The sequence below is a fragment of the Ochotona curzoniae genome, unplaced genomic scaffold (genome assembly GCF_017591425.1).
Source record: "Ochotona curzoniae isolate NIBS_2020 unplaced genomic scaffold, NIBS_Ocur_1.0 contig_883, whole genome shotgun sequence".
In the NCBI taxonomy this organism is placed as follows: Eukaryota; Metazoa; Chordata; class Mammalia; order Lagomorpha; family Ochotonidae; genus Ochotona; species Ochotona curzoniae.
Window position 1 is genome coordinate 26343572 of NW_024466599.1, and position 20202 is coordinate 26363773.

At 42.7% G+C, this 20202-nt stretch overlaps 1 long non-coding RNA gene across 1 annotated transcript in view; it reads left to right on the plus strand.

Annotated features, from left to right (window-relative positions):
- Positions 1-20202, plus strand: part of LOC121164818 — a 133466-nt gene that overhangs the window by 15501 nt on the left and 97763 nt on the right. Inside the window, exon 2 of the long non-coding RNA XR_005885166.1 lies at positions 580-657. This is a non-coding gene — a long non-coding RNA (uncharacterized LOC121164818). The remainder of the gene's footprint in view (positions 1-579; positions 658-20202) is intronic.

Sequence of the window (20202 nt, forward strand, 5' to 3'; positions counted from 1 at the left end):
TATGAATTGTAGGACCAGTTTGCCAATTCCTGTAAAAATCCTGTTAGGATTTTGATATAGTATATTGAATTTGTATGTCAGTCTGGAATGTATTACTCTGTATGATAAAATTCAGTCTTTAAATCCATTAATTAGTAGGATGTTTTTTCCCCCACTTTTAGGCCCTTTTAATGCTTTCAATGTTGTTTTATAGTTTTCAATGTTAAATTTACTCCTAGCCACTTTATTCGTTTTTTTTTTTTTTGAGGCATTCTAGATGAAATTATTTCCTCATTTTTGGATTGTTTATGACTGGTGTATAAAACTGAGTTTTGTATATCAATCTTATTCTGTGACCTTGCTGAACTTACTAGTTCTAATAATTTAAAAAGTGAATTCTTTAAGTTATTCTAAACGAGAGATTGCTTCAAAGGGTTCATAGAAAATGGAATAAAAAGGCAAGTTTATTTTGATGCAAAAAGTGTTTGAAATCTATGTGCAGTCTTTCCATGAGGTTTTTGAAAACCTCTCATGTAAGATGGAGTTAGCTGTATTTTCCATTTTTGATGCATATGCCTTTTATTTATTTTTCTTGTCCAGTTGCTCTGGCTAGAAACTCCAGCATGATGCTGAGTAGACGCCTTGGCAGCACACGCTGCTCTGTCCCTTGGCTTTGGGGTAAGTGTTCAGGTTTTTACTATTAAGTATGATGTTAGCTGCGGTCTTTTCAAAGATGCTCTTTATCAGGTTGAGAAATTTCCTCTCTATTCCTAGTATTTAGTGTTTTTGAAGACATAAAAGGATATTGTATTTTTTCTGAGTGCATCTTTATGTTTGCTTTTAAAACATGATGTATTTGTGTATTCTCTCTCTCTTTTGAATGGAGAGATCTGCCCTTCTCTTGTTCACTACCCACATGCCAGCACTAGTTGGCTGGGGCTGGGGCAGGACAAAGCTGGCAGCCAGGACTTCTGTCTGGGTCTCTTGTGTGGATGGCAGGGATCTGATTCCCTGAACCATCACCTACACCTTCTCTTGTGCACATCCACAGGAGGCTTCAAGCATGAGCAGACTTAGGACTTGAACTCACACAGATAGGGAATGCGGACCCCCCCAGTGGGCATCTTAACTGCTAGACAAATGACTGCCCTTTAAGGAACACTTTTGAGTTTGTTGAAAGCAAAGACCTGGAAACCACAAGACTTGCAAAACGATGATTTACTCAGTTGCTTGATGATTTGCTTTCTAAATCTCTATGAAGTAACGATACGTCTTTACCAAGACTTACTGAATGATTATGGATTATACAAAGTTCTCTTCAAGCCTATATAACTCAGTAGTTACTAATATTTAGAAAATATTATGACTGTCAATCTGAATGCATCTTTGCCAGTAAAAAGTTTTGATAAATGCTGTATTTTTTTTTTAAATCAACATTACGATGATGAACAACAGATCATTTAAATTTTGGAAAATGCCTGAGACATAACCTAGATGGCAAGGTCAGCTTCGAGTGTCAAATTGATCTGACAAACTTAGTTACTTATAAAAAAAATTTGGCTTCAATTTTAAATGAACAATAACAATGTATTGCCATACTGTCCACAGCAACTAACACTTCTGGCGGGGGGCAATTGTTGAATATAAGTTCTTTGCACTTTCTTTTAAAAATATCTTAGAGATAACCTTATTTACACTTTAAAAACTAATACTTTTTATTAGGATTCAATTTTTGGCAAGTAAAGTGTTTATGGTATTTCCAAATTAAAGCGATGTGTGAAGTAAGGATTTAAGTAGGCAGTTCTTTTCTTCATGGTGGTCCTGCGTAGACAAACATTTATGCATGATTTGAAACTCTACTCTAACGTACTTAAGATAAAAAGTTTGAAAGTCTAAATTGTATTCCTAAGGAGTCTCATATGCCATAATCTTATCAGTAATGCTGTTCTATTTTCTGTATTAGTAGACAAATTATAATGTCTATTAACCTATTAGGTATATCCATCTGTCGCAATTTTTGCTCCAATCTGAAAAATGTCTCCTATTTCTTCAAGCATGTTATTAAATGGAGAATCTGATGTCATAATGTGGTGTATATATCATTAAAATGCTCATGTATCATAAAAGTTACACACTGAAATAAAAGAAATTTTGGCATTAATGGAATTGGGACACAGTCCTCAAAACGTCTGCAAAACCTTAAGGGGCACTTTCAAAAATGCAATAATTCAAAAAGTGGCACTTTCAAAAATGATTTCCTGGGGAAAATCATCTGATATCCCTACGTGGATTGCCAAAGAAGATGCAAAAACGTGTCTTTGGGTTACAAGGCTTCATCAGCAAGCTTCCTTCGGCTTCTTGGAATCCTCAGGATATAAACAGTGCTGCTTACGGCTCACTGAGGTTCAAGTTCTAGGCTGCCGGAGATCCACGCGTTCCTGGGGTGGCTGTTGGCTTCCGTGTTTGAGTTAGCTTATTTTACTGATTTATCTTAACATAACTTTTGACCATGATCAATTTTTGTTATTGCCTTGCTGCTTAACTTTTAGGCATTAAAACTTTTAGTATTCTTTAGCCTTATTAAATTTCCTTTATTAGGAGAGGTTCTTAGGACAGTTACATCGCCAGAAAGACAACATTTGAAAGATTTGTTCAGATTTGAATATATATTTATACATATAGAAAATATTCTAATTGAATATATATATAAATCTGACTTTAGGCTTGAATCCCCATTGGAAGTTTCCTTTGCTAAGACTTAAAATTGATGAAGAGGTTTATTTTGAGGACTTTAATTGCTCTGTTTCAACTTCATAGACCGCGGGCTTAAATTTATACCTCTGGCAGTTAGCATATTATTGTTGGAGTGTTTTTGATGGTGTTATTTTTGCCTTTTGTGGAATCAATGCTATGTGAGGTGGAAATAGAATAGGAAGAGATCTTCAGGCTTGGATGAAGAGTGGCTTTGAAGCAGGTTTGGTTGATGAACTCTCCGGACTTCTTTTGGAGCCTCCCGGGGGTACAGTTGCCTTTATTAATCACAGAGGCGCTAACATGTGCTCCTTCTGTTTTACTCCCTTGTCTCTCTTGATAAACTTAGAAGTCTGGTACAGGAGAGATTGTGATTTATTGAACCGTCTCAGTCTCAATCACGGACAACTAAGGCTTTGGAGGAAAAAAGAGCAAGAAAGGAAAAACATGTTGCTTAGTGTCCCCCCGCCCCATCCCCCAAGGAAGAAAGATGTAACGCAGTAACTGGAGTTGCCAAAAAGGCCAGTTGCTGCCAAGTCTTTGATCTGGCAAATGAGGAAATCTTCATTTTTTGACCAAATATTTGCAACATAACACTAATTCTCTCACAATATTTGTTTTTTTCTACTGTTTCTATTTGTCAAGATCCATATTATTAAGGTTTTCTTTTCTTCAACATTACTGTCTGCAACTGGTTATGATCTATTGGTGAGATCTCTATTCTATCCATTTCTGTATTTTGGAAATGTGCTAAATGTGCGATGGTTGCAGAAGGGTTTTGCGCAAATGAGAACATGGTAATAGGATTTGAAAGGGTTGCCTGTAACCCAGCTTTATGGCACTCCTTGAACATGTGCAGTCACTTGGATTATCTACTGAAGCAACACAGGATTTTCTTCTTTGCGTTTTACTCATGACTAGGCGAACTAGTGGTATCCAAAGTAGCTTTTCCAAATGATGTGTATGAAAACAAAAGAACTGCTAGTTATATTCACTTTTAATTTCAGCCTTTACTTTTCTTAGCCACTATGCCAAATGCCTGCTTCTGCCACTTAAACATCAAATTTTTGCTTTTTAAAATCACGCCCAGAACATGGCTACATTTTATAGTGAAAATATTGAACAGAACACAAGTAGAAACAAGATAGGAGTACATCTCCTCAGGAGCATTCATCAGTGTTGGGTTTCTAAGGCCGGATTACAGCCTTTGGTTTGTCAAAACTTGCTTTCTCGATTAAGAATGGTAGATGAAAAAATGTTTCTAAGGGGTTCATATAGAACTTCAAGTACATGAAAAGCAGACTTTCATTTTCAAGTTTCTCTTGGTTTTCAGAATAGAAAAGGATTCCATCAGGTAGGTTTTAGGTTGGGACAAGCTGCCCCAGGGGAGATGGGTGCTGTCTCTGGGCGGGGGGCTGTGGGTGGGGGGAAGGTGAGGCAGCAGGATTGAGAAAGAAGTCAGCTGCTAACAGAGGGCAAACGACTGAGGTCCGGCCTTCCTTCCTTCCTTCCTTCCTTCCTTCCTTCCTTCCTTCCTTCCTTCCTTCCCTCCCTCTCTCCCTCCCTCCCTCCCTCCCTCCCTCCCTCAAAAATCAAAGTTACAGAAACAGAGAAAGGTAGAGACAGAGAGATTTTCCATTTTCTGGCTCACTACCCAAATGCCCGCAATGGCCAGAGCTGGCCTGGTCTGAAGTCAGGAGCCAGGAATTTCCTCTGGATCTCCCACATGGATGATGGATGTAAGGGCCCAAGCTGTGGGTCCTCCTTTGTTGCTTTGCCAGGAGCTGAATTGGAAGTGGAGCAGCCAGAGCATGAACCAGTGCCCATAGATGATACCAGCAACACAGGCAGAGGATATAATTTGCCATGCCACTGTACCTACCTCCCCCATTTTCCCATTCTTGTAAGGAAACAGTTGCATGAGATTAGGGGCTAGCCTTATTTCAGCATTATCTCATTTTAACCAATTACATCTGCAAGGACCAATTGCAAAATAAACTAACATTTTTTTTTTAGATTTACTTAGTATTATTGGAATGAAAGATCAAATTTACAGGGAGAAGGAGAGACACAGAGAAAGATCTTCCATCCACTGGTTCATTCCCCAAGTGGCTGCAGTGAATGGAACTGAGTCGGACTGAAGCCAGGAGCCAGGAGCCAGGAGCTTCTTCCAGATCATGAAGACATCCACATGGGATCCCAGCACTTACAAGGGGTTGACTCATTAGTCAATAATCCATTGTGCCAGACCCAAGGTCACACTCTTAGAACCTTATGACCTTTTTGGGGGACACTGATACGTGGCTTGATGTTTTCTAGGGATCCAGCAGTGACTGAATACAGAACTATGAGTGGGAGCTATGAGAAGGGAATGGGGACCACCTTCATATTCTGCATCAGAACAGAGACTTGGAGACCTGAAAAAAGCTGTGACGCAAAGGGAGCGAGGAGATTTTCCAGCATCTCATGTTTTTCTTAGAGTACATGTTTGGTTGAGTGACCTGGTGGAGCAGGTGACCAGGTGATGAGGGCTGTTCACTGAAGTTGCCTTGGCCTCCACGGCTGCTGCTTGCCTGCCCAGGACCGGATCCATTCTGAATGGTGCAGCATCAGTCATTAAAAATCAAAGCTCTAAATAAATGAGAAGGAGGAGGAGTCTGCTAGACAGATGCATTTTTGAAAATTTTGGTGCTAAAAGAAGCTTACAGTAGCTTGATGGGAGAGCTGTGTTGAGGGAGTACATTTTATTTTGATTTGCTTTATTTTTTACAAGGGTTATCTATTTATCAGGGAGAAGGAGAGAGAGGTCCTGTGTCCATTTGTTCATGCTAACAAATGCCTGCCGTGGCTGGAGTTGGCCTAGGCTGACGTCCTGGAACTTCTGGCTCCATCCAGGTCTCCCACTTGGGTGGCAGAGACAAAAGCATACATTTCCTTCCCAGTAAATAGCATTGTCAGGAAGCTGGATTAAAACTGAAGCAGGGACTCAAACCTAGGCAGTCTGACATGGGATGTGGGAATTCCCAAGCAGCATTTTAATCACTGGCCAGACACTTGCCCTTGGTTGTAAACATGGATGTGACTTAGATGCGTTTGTTGTCACACAGGAGGGCTCAGGGCTTGGTGGGTAGGAGTGTTGGGATCAGTTGCATTGGTGCTGGGTTAGTATTGAAGGGAAGCTGCATGTTCCTAATGCGTAATTATTTCATTCCAGGTCTGACCTTTCTCAGAAGTGTCCTCTGGGCTCTGAGTCAGGGTAGTTGGGATGAGTGCCCTAATTCATGAAGGCTGTTACAGTTTGGAATCCATCCTGGCCATCTGGCAGGCAAGGATAGGGCTGTTGTCTCCTCATAGGGATTATGGTGCTTGGGCACAAACATACACACCATTGCCAGAGGCAAGTGATTGTTTTGGAGGGTGGAGGGAGAGGAGCAGGGTCATTCTTGATTTCCTTTTCCTCCTTATCTGTCAGTGGCCAACTGTCCTAACTTTCAATGGGAATAAAGACCCATTGGGATGCTTTAATAATATCCTTATTAGTATAATTTTCATATAAGATCTGAATGATATGTTTTATTCGACAGTTATGCTTCAGGGGCCGGTGTTGTGGTGCAGCAGGATAAGATGCTGCTTGCGATGGTGATATCCAATGATGGAGAGCCAGTGCAGGCTTCCTGATAATGTATCAAGGAAGGCAGGAGAGGGTGGCCCAAGTACTTGGATCCCCATAAACCAGATGGGAAACCAGGCTGCAGTTCCTGTTTCCTGACTTCAGCCTAGCCCTGCCTTGCCTGCTATCTTCATTTGGGGAGTGAACAAGAAAACAGAAGATGCTTCTCTCTGTTTGTCTTTGTTACCCTGCCTTTAAAATAAATAAATACATATGTAAAAAAAAGATGTTTTCGAAAAGAATAATAGACGGAACAAGTGTGTGAGAGCTTCTTAAAAGTTCAATTTAATGACCGGAGTTAAACAAACCTTTATTCTGAAGGCATATTATTGAGCCCCATGTACTCTTTTAATCGTCTAGGGCATTAACTTAGACAAGCACTATGCTATCCGTCAATGTGGATGAAAGCCAGGCTCCAAGGCTTCTGGGGACAGGAGGAGGGCCTGATGAGGTCTGGTTTCTCCTTAGGAAAAAAAAAAAAAAGAAGCTTATGAAATTGTTAATTTTTCCTTATGGTTTAGTTGCTAGGCAGCAGGAATATGAGGGCTCAGACAGAGCATTTCTGCTTGCAGAGATGACAGTCAAGCGGGCAAAACAGAGGAGACAATGTCTGACACTGCCTACTGGAGTTCAAGAAGACGTAAAGCAGAAGACATTTGGCAAGATGTAATGGGGAGGCAGGAGCTTTCCAGATGGAGGAAGGATGAGGGCAGAGCTGGGCAGTGGGGCACTTAGATGATGCTGAGCAGAAATGCAGATATTTGTAGTATACCAGAGGAAGGGCTGGAAGTGAGTGGTTCCCATGTCTCTGCCACCTGGTCTGTGGGCAGGGATGGTGGTAGAAGGACTAGTAGTCAGCGAATTTGAACTAGAAGGGAAATTGGGATATATTAAGAATGGCTTCGTATGTCTTGTTCAGTTGTTTGGACATGATTTTATAAGCCGTGAGTTGAAACTACTAGAAAAATTCCTGTATTACTATTTTAGGAAGAGTTGGAGAATGATTGTGGTGTCGATCCCTATCTTGTTACTTGTTTTTTTTTTAAAGATTTATTTATTTTTATTACAAAGTCAGATATACAGAGAGGCGGAGAGACAGAGAGGAAGATCTTCCGTCCAATGATTCACTCCCCAAGTGAGTGCAATGGCTGGAGATAAGCCAATGGCAGGAGCTTCTTCCGGGTCTCCCACACGGGTGCAGGGTCCCAAGGGTTTGGGTCATCCTCGACTGCTTTCCAAGGCCATAAGCAGGGATCTAGATGGGAGGTGGAGCTGCTGGTATTAGAACCGGTGGCCATATGGAATCCCGGCACTTTCAAGGCTAGGACTTTAGCCACTAGGCCACCGTGCGGGGCCCTCTCTTGATATTTGTGTTAGGCTCCATTTTAGTGTATGTTAAAACTTGTTATCCAATGTGACTCTTTTGCCTTTGGAATTCTCTTCTGTGCCCCAGTTTCTTTTCTATTTTATGGGGTGATATCTGCTGCTTTAGAGGAATTGTGGCATGGTAAAAGGTGGACTTGGATAATTGACTCTCCAAAAGCACTTCAAAAGCACAAAACTTGGGAGACAAATGACACATTTGCAAAAAAAAATCTATATATGAGGTTGATCAGAGCTGGTTTTTAACATACCTTTCTGCCTCGCACACATTTCATCCCATAAATAGAGACTTTACGATCTTGGGCAGAGCCATGAGGATGAGAAGGATGGGAAGGGTTGGAATGTGAGATGATGGATAAATCTGGAAGTAGAAAAAAAAAATCAGACTTTCAGATCCATTAACGGAAACTGAGAAAAATGAGGACCTACATGCTTAGGGCAAGCTTTGTTCGGCGCCAGGTCCTGATTCCCCATATGCAGCCTGCTGCTGGAGGTTTACTGCTGCCCGAGAGAGGCTCACTGCATCCCCTGGGGTCTGGAGAGGGGCAAATGCAGACTAATATTGTACGTGCATGAGGAAGAGGCCTGCAAGAACAGGAAGAGGGTGGCAGGGCTGAGTAAATGAGTCTTACTGCTGGCCTAGTGAGATTGGTGGGCTAAGAAGGATTTATAAAACTGTTGCTTTTGTTAAATATGAGTTGAGTTTCTTCTCACCACTGAAAAACAATTTTAAATGATATTTTGGTTAAGTCTCTACATTGGGAAACAAGGTAATAAATGAAAAAGCGTTAGATCTAAATTCCAAGCAACCTTCTATGAAGCAAAGCTTGTTCCAAGATCTAAGCATCGTCTACTTCCAGCCATGGTAGAACAGCTGCATATTCAAAGAGAAATATACTAATTCAGCGAGGGTGTTAAAGAGCAACACATTTTACTTCATTATTATTTTCTGGTTATAAATTTGATATGTTGGTATTAGAGAATGTGTTAAAAATTGAAAATATATAGAAAAATCACTCCAGCTAGCATCACCTAGAGAAAACTATAGTTCATAATTGGGTCTATTTTGTAGCATATTCCCTTTTTTGCATAGTTAGCATAGTTAGGAGCATACTACATATACAAATCTATTCTCTCTTTTTAAACTTTGGTATAGCATAAACATTTTTCATGTTTCAGTAAATTTTTATAAACATTTCAATGGCTGTATAATATTCCATCATTTAAATTTATAATAATTTACATAACCACTCACTTATTGTCTTCAAACAAAATCTCTGCCAATGTCAAGGACAGGGAGACTAGAGAACCCAAGAGCGCTATATATGTCTCTGTTTAGAGGCAGTGCCTTTAAGGAAACATCAGCCCTTCCATGTTGAAGACTGGTCCTTACCTCCTTCAGAATTCATGCCTCAAAGGCTCCATCATGTGTAGGAAGGAGATGGGATGGAATATGGCAGTTAAGAGCCTGTCATATGGCCGACTGGAGTTAGGCCCTTCTGTGAATATGCCTGTGTTCTCCTTACAGCCACCCTGCAAAGCATGGAGTATCTCAATTTTGGAGGAGGAGTCCGAGACTTGGAAAAACAGATCGAAGATCTCTTATCTGGAATACTTGGGGGTCAGAGTGTTTCAGATTCAGGATATTTAATTTTGATGTATAAAATGAGCCATCCTGAAGAGGGATCTGTCTAGACATGAAATTCATGTTTCATATATATACACTTTGTACTTATAAACATACGTGCACTTTATAGCCTGAAAGCAATTTCATGCAACATTTTTGTGTACCCGTGTTTTGACTATGACCTGCCGCACGAGGTCACATGAGGCATTTTGTGTGTGCGGCATCATTTCACTGCTCAAAGGATTTTATATTTTGGAGCATTTGGGATTCTCACATTAGGAGTATTCAACTTACATGAAATATTAGCAATGCTCAGTCTGCATTAAAAAGCTTTCCTAAGGTCGCAGGGAGTGAGTGACAGTCTGGAGTCCCCCAGGGATTCCATTTCGATGCATTATTACTTTGTAGGACACTTTTTAGAACACATTTATTTATTTGAAAACCAGAATTAGAGAAAAGGAGAGAGTGAGAGAAATATCACCTATCCTTTAGTTTACTCCCCAGAGGGCTGCAGCGGTTGGAGCTGGACTGGTCTGAGCCAGGAGCTTCTTCTGGATCCACTGTGGGTGGGTGCAGGGACCCAAGCACTTGGGTCATCGTCTGGTGTTTTCCTAGATATGTTAGCAGGAAGCTGGATAGGAAGTGGAGCAGCTGGGCCTTGAAAAGGCACCCTTACCTGTGAGATAATCTTTTTTTTTCTTTAATTTTTATTTTTCATGATACAGTTCCATAAGTGCATAGATTTCTTCTTCCACCTCCCATTTCTCCCCCACCTCACTGTTTCCCCTCATATAATTATGAAAGTGTAGTCATTTAGCAAGTTACAAGTTCATAATTTGACTATTTAAGTGTATCATGAGATTATAGGTATAGACAATGATAGAAAGTCTGGGATCCTATTATCAAGATTTGTTTAATACTTTCATTGGGGGCCCAACACAATAGCCTAGTGGCTAAAGTCTTCTCCTTGCATGTACCGGGGTTCCATATGGGTGCTGGTTCTAATCCTGGCAGCCCCACTTCCCATCCAACCACCTGCTTGTGGCCTGGGAAAGCAGTGGAGGATGGTCCAAAGTCTTAGGTTCCTGTACCCACGTGGGAGACCTGGATGAAGCTCCTGGCTTTGGATTGGCTTAGCTCCAGCTGTTGCAGCCATTTGGGGAGTGAATCATTAAACGGAAGATCTTCCTCACTGTCTTTCCTCCTCTCTGTATATCTGACTTTCCAATAAAAATAAATCTTTAAAAAAAATTGTTTCATTGGGAGTCCGTCTTTTATTCAGGAGTAGAGATGTATACTGCATTGTATGTTCACTTCTTAGTTTGCTAGTCTCCCTTATACAGTTCATCTAGATAATATATGTATATACATGTTTGTCTATATATTTATTGATCTTATATTTTGCATGAAGGTTGCCTTATATCAGAAAGAACATAGAAGTTCGTCCTTTTGGCATAGGCTTGTTTCACTGAGCATAATGGTTTCTAGTTGGGAGCATTTTGTTTCAAATGATATAATTCCATTTAAAAAAAAGTTTATTTATTTTTTTAATAGGAAAGTCAGATATATAGAGAGGAGGAGAAACAGAGAGGAAGATCTTCTGTAAGATGGTTCACTCCTCAAGTGGCCTCAATGGCTGGAGCTGAGCCAACCCGAAGCCAGGAGTCAGGAGCTTCTTCCAGGTCTCCCACGTGGGTGCAGGGTCCCAAAGCATTGGCCGTCCTCGACTGCCTTCCCAGGCCACAAGCAGGGAGCTGGATGGGAAGTGGGGCCACCAGGATTGGAACCAGCACCCATATGAGCTCCTGGCATGTTCAAGGTGAGGACTTTAGCTGCTAGGCCATTGTGCTTGGCCCAGAATTTCATTTTTTAAATGGCTGAGTAGTATTCCATAGAGTAGATGCACCACCGTTTCTTTATCCATTCCTCTTTTGAGAGGAGTCTGGGTTGTTTCCAAGTCTTCAGTATTGTAGATTGTGCTGCTGTGAATGTAGGATTACAGGTCACTTTCTCACATGCAGATTTTACTTTGTTTGGATATATTCCCAAACGTGGGATAGCTGGATCATACAGTAGATCAACGTTCAGTTGTCTCAGCACTCTGTGTACTTCCTGACTTCTTAGTGGCTGTGCTAGCCTACATTCCTGGGGGACACTCAGGGGGTCTTCAGGAGGTGTGGGAGTGCTATGGCTCTGCTTACTTGCTATTTGCTTCCTCCTCCTGGGCCGGAAAAGTGATGCAAGAGGCACTTAAGATTGTTGGCTAGCTGATGACAGTTTCTTAGTTTTGCCGTGGGGCCATATATGACATAGTACATGCTACAGTTCTTGTGCTCAGAGGCTGGAGAAGAGCATTCACTAGCTCTCAATCTGCTTGGTGCTTCTTTTGGAAGAAACAAGCTTGTCTGTCCCTTTACAGTGAGGTTGTTTCTTGGCCAGGTGACCTTATAAGTCTGATGGACTTCTCTACAGTTTCTCTGTAAAAAAAATCAGTGCTCAGAGTTATTCTGAAACATGACCACTAGGAGATGCACAAGCTTCAAGGAACTGAGAAAGAGCAGCTTTTGGTGATTTCTTCTTGAATCTGGGCTTCCCAGGTTTCTTTTGTTCTAAACCGGTGGAGACTCAAGGGCAAAATGAGGGTTTCTTAGATCTCATTAGCTTCTTCAACGTGGTAAATGAGTGATTTGTCCTTAGTTTCAGTTAGTGAAATAGGCTGAAAGAGATGACAAACCACGGCCTCTGTGAGATGATTAATAATGTATGCAGCACTTGATTCTTTTTAAGGCGACCTCAACACTTTTTGCCACATTGTTGGAGGATGGCGATGATGGCATGCTAGTGGTTAGCAACTAATTGTGTTTCACTTTGCACCAGGCATCATGCTGGCAGTGGTACACTCTGACGTACCATATCTAATCTCAATTCATTGACAGGATTATTTTTTCAATTCACCTTGAAAAAACTGAATCACGGAGAGTCAAGGCACTTGGTATTATCAATTAGCAGTTAGTATTAGCAATCCTGTCCTGCTTTGTGTTTCTCTTTGCCACGCTGGCTATTTATCCACTTCAGCAGTGGCTGATCTGCCATTTAAACTCAATGTCTCTGATCCTAGTGTCGCCCTCCTAACTGGCTTACTATCTGTTTCCTGGTTGTTCCTCCATTGTGGTAGGTCAGGATCCAGGTATAGATTGAGGGCTTTATCTTAGGTCTTACATGATTGGAGACAAAGGCTGGATTTCTGCTTTTATCTGCTGATCCACAGCATTTCCTTCTTTATCCTATAGGTGCAACATCTGCAAAAGGGCCAATGACTTAGCCCATTGGTGAGGTTGAGTCAGAGGGATGCTAACAGAGGAAACAGTGGAAGGCCGCCAGTTGGCAGACTTTGTGGCTTGGAGCCCTTATGAACTGCAGTCACCTTAACTGCGTGTTGGATCATGGGAGAATGGTTGTGTCTTGGGTGCTGGGTAGAACTAGCTAGTGGTGGATGGGGGAAGCTTGAATACAAACGCTACACAACTGTCATTGAGTCATAGGCTCAATACCTGATCAGCTCTGTTGGTAGTTAGTATTAGCAATCCCTTCCTGCTTTGTGTTTCTCTATGCCACTCTGGTTTAGCTTTGCCCATGGCAGTGTTGCAAGCCAGAGATGCCTGATCCCACATGTGGATTTGTTTTTTTCTCTCTTCAGACTGCTACCCCTTTAGCAGTTGCCTGTGCGTGTGTGAGAAAGAGAGGCTCACAGCTTCTACCCCCAAAAGATAAAGCAACCTTTGAACATATTCCCACCACACTCCATCCTCATCACCACTAGCAGCTGTCTCTGTGTGGAAACCTCACTGTCACAGTGATTCAGGACTTCAGAGTTCGGCAGAGCAATGGTGGCCTCTCCCTGCTGTGGGTTAAGACACTGTCCCCAGGAGTCCTTTTGTGCAATACACAGTGCTAACTACAAAGAACGATGGCATAGTTAGTTCTCTGTGAGCAGATAAGGGCTCAGACCAGGCAGTTGAAATCCTCAGAAATTGCTGCAGGGTTGAGAAAAATCTTTCCAAGGCCTATTGGTTGGCAGAGTCCACCTTAAAACTTCCACATACTCAGACACTGGCTAGGAAGCATGTCCAGGAGAGTGGTCCAACCTGTTCTACTTTCCATCCTCTGATGAGGTACTTGATATTATCTGCGGGTCTAGATGAGCAGGTCATGTCCCCCATGTGCATCTGGGCATGCTGTCAACTGCACAGGCATCAGAAACGGAGGAGGCCCATTCCTGACAATGTGCTTCAAGATTGGACCACATATCTTGTGATTTTCCCGGGTGCTTGGAATTTGAATCCAGCAGTCTGGTTGGGGATTCCCCAAGAAAACTTACCTGGAGTGACCCTAGACCTGACTCTTGGGTGTGCCAGCTGGTGCATGGTCTAATTTAGTCTTTCACTTGCATCAGCCTGTGTACGTACTGGTGGATACAGCTGCCTTGTCAGTTCCTCCCTCAGCTCCATCTCCCTGGCAAATTGATGGGTATTGTGGCCTAACTCAATCCAGCCTGCTACAAACCCAGCCCTTACACACACCAGCAGGAACTGCATTCTAGTCAGTATAACTCCTAATAAGTCCCCCAGGCCCCCAGGGAATCTCCCAGCTTTGGTTCCCGTGTGTGCTAGCATGTGTAGCTGTCTAGTCTGGCCCATCCCACATCTCATCCAGATTTTGTACATACCCATGGGTCCTGTGGCTTAGCTCAGCCTGCCCCACCCACACCCAGACCCAACACACCATGTGCTGCCAAAAGGTGCAATTGCCTTGTCCATCTCAGCTGGCTTCTAGCCCTGGCTCTCAAGTTTACAAGCAAGAGCTATAGCCCAGCAGAGGTGTGCCCGTAATTTCTCTACTAGGTTCACTCACAGGTCCTGGATCTTGTGCTCGCTAGGGAGTACTATAGTCCAGCCTGATATGACTTATAGCCAGTCCTGGAACTTGCTATTAGATTCTGCAGCAAAGCCCAGCTAGCCTGTACTTACTCTGGCTCTTGTATGTGGCCTAGTGTAGCCTGTCCCTCTCTCATACGCAGGATGACTGGTGTTGCAGCTCGGCCCAGTCCAGTCTGCCCCTAGTCCCAGTTCTTATGCTCACCAGTGGGATCAGTGGTTTAGCAGGGGAAATCTGAAGTTCCCTACAAGGCTTACTCCTAGTCCTGGGTCTTGAATATGTGGTAGATGCTGTGGTTCAGTCTGGCATGGTCTGCCTTGGCTCGGCATTTGCTGGCAGGTGTAGCAGCCTTGCTCCATCAGGCCTGTCCCCAGTCCCTGCTTATTCTGATGGGTGCTGCAACCTAGCCCAGCCAGGCTAAGTCCCCAGTTCTGGCTTTCATGTGAACTGGTGGGTGTTGTACCCCAACCTGGCTTGGCCTACACCCTGACCTGAGTCTTCAACCTGCTGGTGGGTACTACAGACTAGCCCAGTCCGACCCATCTGCAAAGCAATGAAAACAGCAATGTGTTAGAACTAACAAAATCACTCAAGTAACACCTCGGAACAGTCTTCCCTACATCAGAGTCTCTAAGATGACATTAAAAGATCACCCCCATCCCAGGTACTGATGTAATTTGGCAGCGAGAAGTGGCTCCTTCCCCTTCTCCTGACTCCTACAGACACAGGAAAGAAGAAAAAATGTGAAAACATTTTCTTATCTTTCTTCCTCCAAACCTCAACCATCGGCACCCTCATCAGTGGCCCACATGGACACCAATCCTTCTCAACTATATAAATAGCATTAAAAATAAAGCAAAATGTAATAAAAAAAATTCTGAAAACTTGCAGATGAAGGGATAGATACTTGCTGATAGAGGGCAAGAGGGTTAGGATTGGAAGGTCTAGTGGAGCCTCCCAGCACTTCTATAAGAGATGCCCTAGAAATGCTGAATGAGAAAATCCAGCTTTCAAATCTAGCCCCGTTCCTTTCCGCCTTCACCCCCCAACTCCTTATTCTTTCTTTCTTCTCTTTTTTTTTTCCTCTTGTAGGTGTGTGGACTTGCAGGGATGTCTTTCATTTGCAGACAATAATAGTTTTAGTAATTACTTATTTTAATCTAGGCTGAAAAATACTGCACTAGGAGTTTATGGTAAAGCTAGAGTTAGTGCTGGCCGCATTGATGTGCAAACCCTCTCTGGTGCCAATTTCTTTCAAAATTCAAACTGTGAAGAAGAATTTTAGAAGTTTTCAGACTCACCAATTTTGATATTTTTGTGAAAAAATACGGAAATTACAAATAGGTGTGGGGAAGGGTGTTAAGAAGGGCTCCTAGCCTTTGGGGTTTTGATGGATGCAAAAGCTGAGACTCTTGTCAGGGCCACCTACGTGGTGCAACCCAACATAGAGTTTCTACATTGTATTTGTGGAGAACACACTTGAGGCTCACGTGGTGATTGCACAAAGCTGACCATTTATAGCCTGCCAGGGCTTGCTTGTGTATCTTAAATGCTCTTAAGACAAATAAATTGTCCCAGTAGTCTATATTTGGTGCCCCTATTTTTTTTTTTTTTTTGGTCCCTGTATACAGAGCCGAACTGAGCTAGCTGCTTGTTCTTGGTGCAAATATAATGCTCCAATTGTCCCTTTGTGTCAGTGGGGAGGGCCATGGAGCCCCATGGGAACCCACAGAGGGGAGGTGGCTATTTGGACGTGCAGTCTGTAGTGGAGACAGGTTAACAGCTTAGCCTGGGGGCATTGCAGAGTTTATTTAATGATAAAATTGGCCCCAAACTCTCTGCTGGGGCTTGTAAGTTCTGTGCGGTGCACGATGGGGTGAGAATGCAGTTAAACACACATCCTAAAGGCATTTTAGCTTGTGAGGAAATGATAAATCCCCACTGTGATTTGAAAATACCATTGAAAAAATCGTGCCAAAGGATTTTTCCCGGCTAACCTAGCTCCTATAAAGCAGAAAACCAAAATGGCAGTTTAATCTAAGACTACTCTTGCCAAAGAAACTGATAGGAGAGTTCAAAAATCCATCCTGGGTGTCATGTGAAAAAAGAAAATAGTTGTCTGGTTGAACTAAGCACACATGTACTGAATATGGGCAAATGGGAACGCATTGATGCAACCTAAATGTTCCAGTGGCCTGCAACTTACTGTCAGTAAAATGCATGTGAAAGTCTTTAATGAAGCGGTGTGCATTCCGCAAATACCAGCTTCCAGCAGCGGGACTCTGATGGGTACTGGGGTTGCTGGTTTTGCTGGAGTTGCCAAGGGGATGGGTCATGGCTAGGCCATCTCTGGACCAGAGGAAGGATGGCAGGGTTGTTAATCGCACAGATGATAGGGAAACTGAGAAGGAAGGAAGTGTCTATTTCTCATGACAGCACCACCTGGAACACCTCGCCTGGATGGCTCTTTTCTTCCAAGTCTAAGGTGTTTTGCAAATGTTCTCTCATTAAGTAATTAGTGAAGCTAACGAATGTGGCTGTGGGGAGAAGGGAAGTGGGAGGAACAGGCTCTTGGTATTGACTTTATTCTCTAGTGAGGACCTGGATATAGTAAGTGATGAGGGAGAGCACGTCTCAGGAAGGAGGCAACTGGCTGTTTGCTGAACCCTTTCTTTTTACAAATTCTTTAGTTTTAATGGTACAGTTTCTTAGGCTCAGAAATTCCCCCTTCCCTCTTCCCCTACTCCGTCCTCTCCACTTTCCCCCCATATTGTAACAATAGTTTAGTCCTTCAACAACAACTGCAAGCCAATCATTCCGCTACTTATGTGTATTATGACATTGTAGGTATAGACGATGGTATAAAGTCTAGCATTCTAGTGTCAAGATATGTTTAACAGTTTTATTGGGAGTCCGTCTTGTGTTCAGGAGTAGAGATGCATACTAAAATGTATGTCTGCTTCATGGTATACTTGCCTCCATTCTAGAGATCCTCTATATAAATCTATGCATACACAGGCTTATCTATGTATCTATTGACCTTGTATTTTGCATGAAGATTGCCTTGTATCAGAAAGAACATATGATGTTTGTCCTTTTGGCATAGGCTTAATTCACTGAGCATAATGGTGTCTAGTTGGGAGCATTTTGTTGCAAATGGTAGAATTTCATTTTTTTAAAGATTTATTTTATTTTTATTGGAAAGTCAGAGATACAGAGAGAAGGAGAGACAGAGAGGAAGATCTTCCATCCGTTGACTTACTCCCCATGTGGCCTCAATGACTGGAGCTGCTCCAATCCAAAGCAGGAGCCAGGAGCTTCTTCCAGGTCTCCCACATGACTGCAGGGTCCCAAGGCTTTGGGTCATCCTCGACTGCTTTCCCAGGCCACAAACAGGCAGCTGGATGGGAAGTGAGGTCTCCGGGATTAGAACTAGTGCCCACATGGGATCCCAGAGTGTGTAAAGTGAGGAATTTGCCCACTAGGCTACAGTGCTGGGCCCTAGAATTTCATTTTTTTATGGCTGAGTAGTATTCCATAGAGTAGATACACCACCGTTTCTTTATCCATTCCTTTTTGACGGACATCTGGGTTGTTTCCATGTCTTCAGTGTTGTAGTTTGCGCTGCTATAAATGTAGGATTACAGATCTTTCTCTCATATGAAGAATTAATTTCCGTTAGTTATATTTCTAGAAGTGGGATAGCTGGGTCATATGGCAGATCAATTTGCTGAATCTTTCCTTGAGGATTCTTTTATCTGTTAGACTTGGGCAAAAAGCATGGGAAAGCTGGCTTGGAAATCCCTGGACAGAGGAAGGGTGTGTTCTGCAGAGGAAAGAATTGCTCTAAGAGAGAAGATTCGACAGCACTACATGTTGAATGTACATGTGGACAGCTATTTATTTAATTAGCTACTTTAAGATGTCGAGACTGCTTTGAAATGATGGATTTTGCTTTGAAACTAAGGAGGGGCTTATGCAAAGCCATCAGTGACCTGGATGTGGTTTGGACAGGTGATGGACAGGGCAAGGCCTTCAAATATAGCAGAGGTCAGGATAGGATACAGAGCCATCTCTGGAGAGAATGGATAGACAAGAGGTGAGAAGAAGGAACAACAAATGGAAACTGTGGGCTTTAGCTATGGCAACTCCATTATAGCAGTTGTTTTACAATGAATGTTTAAGAAGAGGGGAAACTGGAAACGGGGAGAGGCTTTGGGAAATACATAAACATTTTCTGCCCTTTCTGCTCCTTAAGCTTTCTGTGAATCTAAAACTGCATTTCCCCTCCTCTAATAAGGCCTAATAATAATTGTAATATGAGGTGGGAGAATATGGCAAAAGTTGAGCAAGGAGACCCAGTGTCAGAGCTAATAGTTTGCTGGTTGAGTCGCAGGTAGATAGGAAAATAAAAGCACCAGAGTGCTTTGCAGAGTGTGTACAGTCTACCCTTAAAATTAGGAGAGAAAACATGGTGTATGAAAAGTTTCTTAGTATGGAGGAAGGCAGACACGCACCGTGTCAGTGTGCACAGAGATGAGCACTGAGAAGTGGCCTAGAGAAGGACTGTAAGACTGTGCAATCAGATAGGAAGCAGCCCTAGAGAGAGGAGGTAGGGGCAGGTGTGGGAAGGGCTGATCAGTAACAGTGGCCTTGCCAGCCTCTCTCAGCAAGTGCTGACTCTAGGGAGGCCTTGTGGTCAGTCATCCTCCGACAGACACTGCTTTCTTTCCTCTTCTTAACAGCCCATTCCATTGGGGACCTTTTTTTGTCTCCATGTCTGAGACAGAGAATTGAGCCTCCAGGGGGATAAGAACTTGCCCAGGATGGCACAGTTCCCAAGCATCAAGGTCAGGATCTGAAGTCAAAGTGACTAACACTACAGGTTGATTCCTTACCCTGCCCTTTATTCTCCAAGAGCTGCTCCCTGATGAATGCTGTGCACCAGAAATCAGGCTTTACAACTCTCAGTTAAGATGACTAGCATGAAACCGTACTTTTCATACTTTGCTTCTGTCTTTAGTTTTTACCCTACCACATACTCCTTTGCTCTCTAAAAAAACCTCTGGTTGTCTGACGTCATTTGTTTGCTGAACCGGAGAGAAATGTAGAGGTTGCGAAAGGCTGAACAACTTCCATTTTTCTCCCTATTTTAATAAACAAATGAACCCCCTTTTTATGAATGTGGAAGAGATAAGGGCAATGAAAAGACACGTGGCTATTGTTCCTAACTGCACAAGAGGAACAGGAAGCCTGCTGAGGGTCATGGCAGTTGAATGCAGTGCAGCAGGTTTATTGAGCAATGTCTTGTGGCTGGCACTGGAGCAGGTGCCAGAGAAGAGAAGACCAACCAGACACATCACCTGTCCTAAGGGAGGCTATGTGAAAACAAACTGCTCTGTTCTGAATGATGAGGATGTTGCAAACTTTGTTTATTACACATATCCCATCCAGATCATACCACCTCTGGCTCCAGGGACCTCCCAAGGCTGTAGCTAATGTTTTTTTTTTATTTTTTTCTAGAAGACATAAAATTTCAGTGGCTGAGTATTCAGTTTAAGCCAATATCCCACCAGAGTTTATACACTGTGGCAAGATGGGCCAGATGAGAACATCAAAGCTGCATGCAAAACTGAACCCACACATACTCCCAGCATCACATGAAGTCTGCACCACATGCTTGGCTGCTTCCACTCTTAGAGAGACATAGAGAAGAAAGATACTTGATTATTGATGGATTCAATCTCAAGTAACTCTGGCTCCAGAGTCCTTAGAGTGTGCCAGATCTGATGATGACAGGATGGGTCCCTGGAGAACCAATGATTACCCCCGCAGTAGAATTTGCAGATGTGCAGAG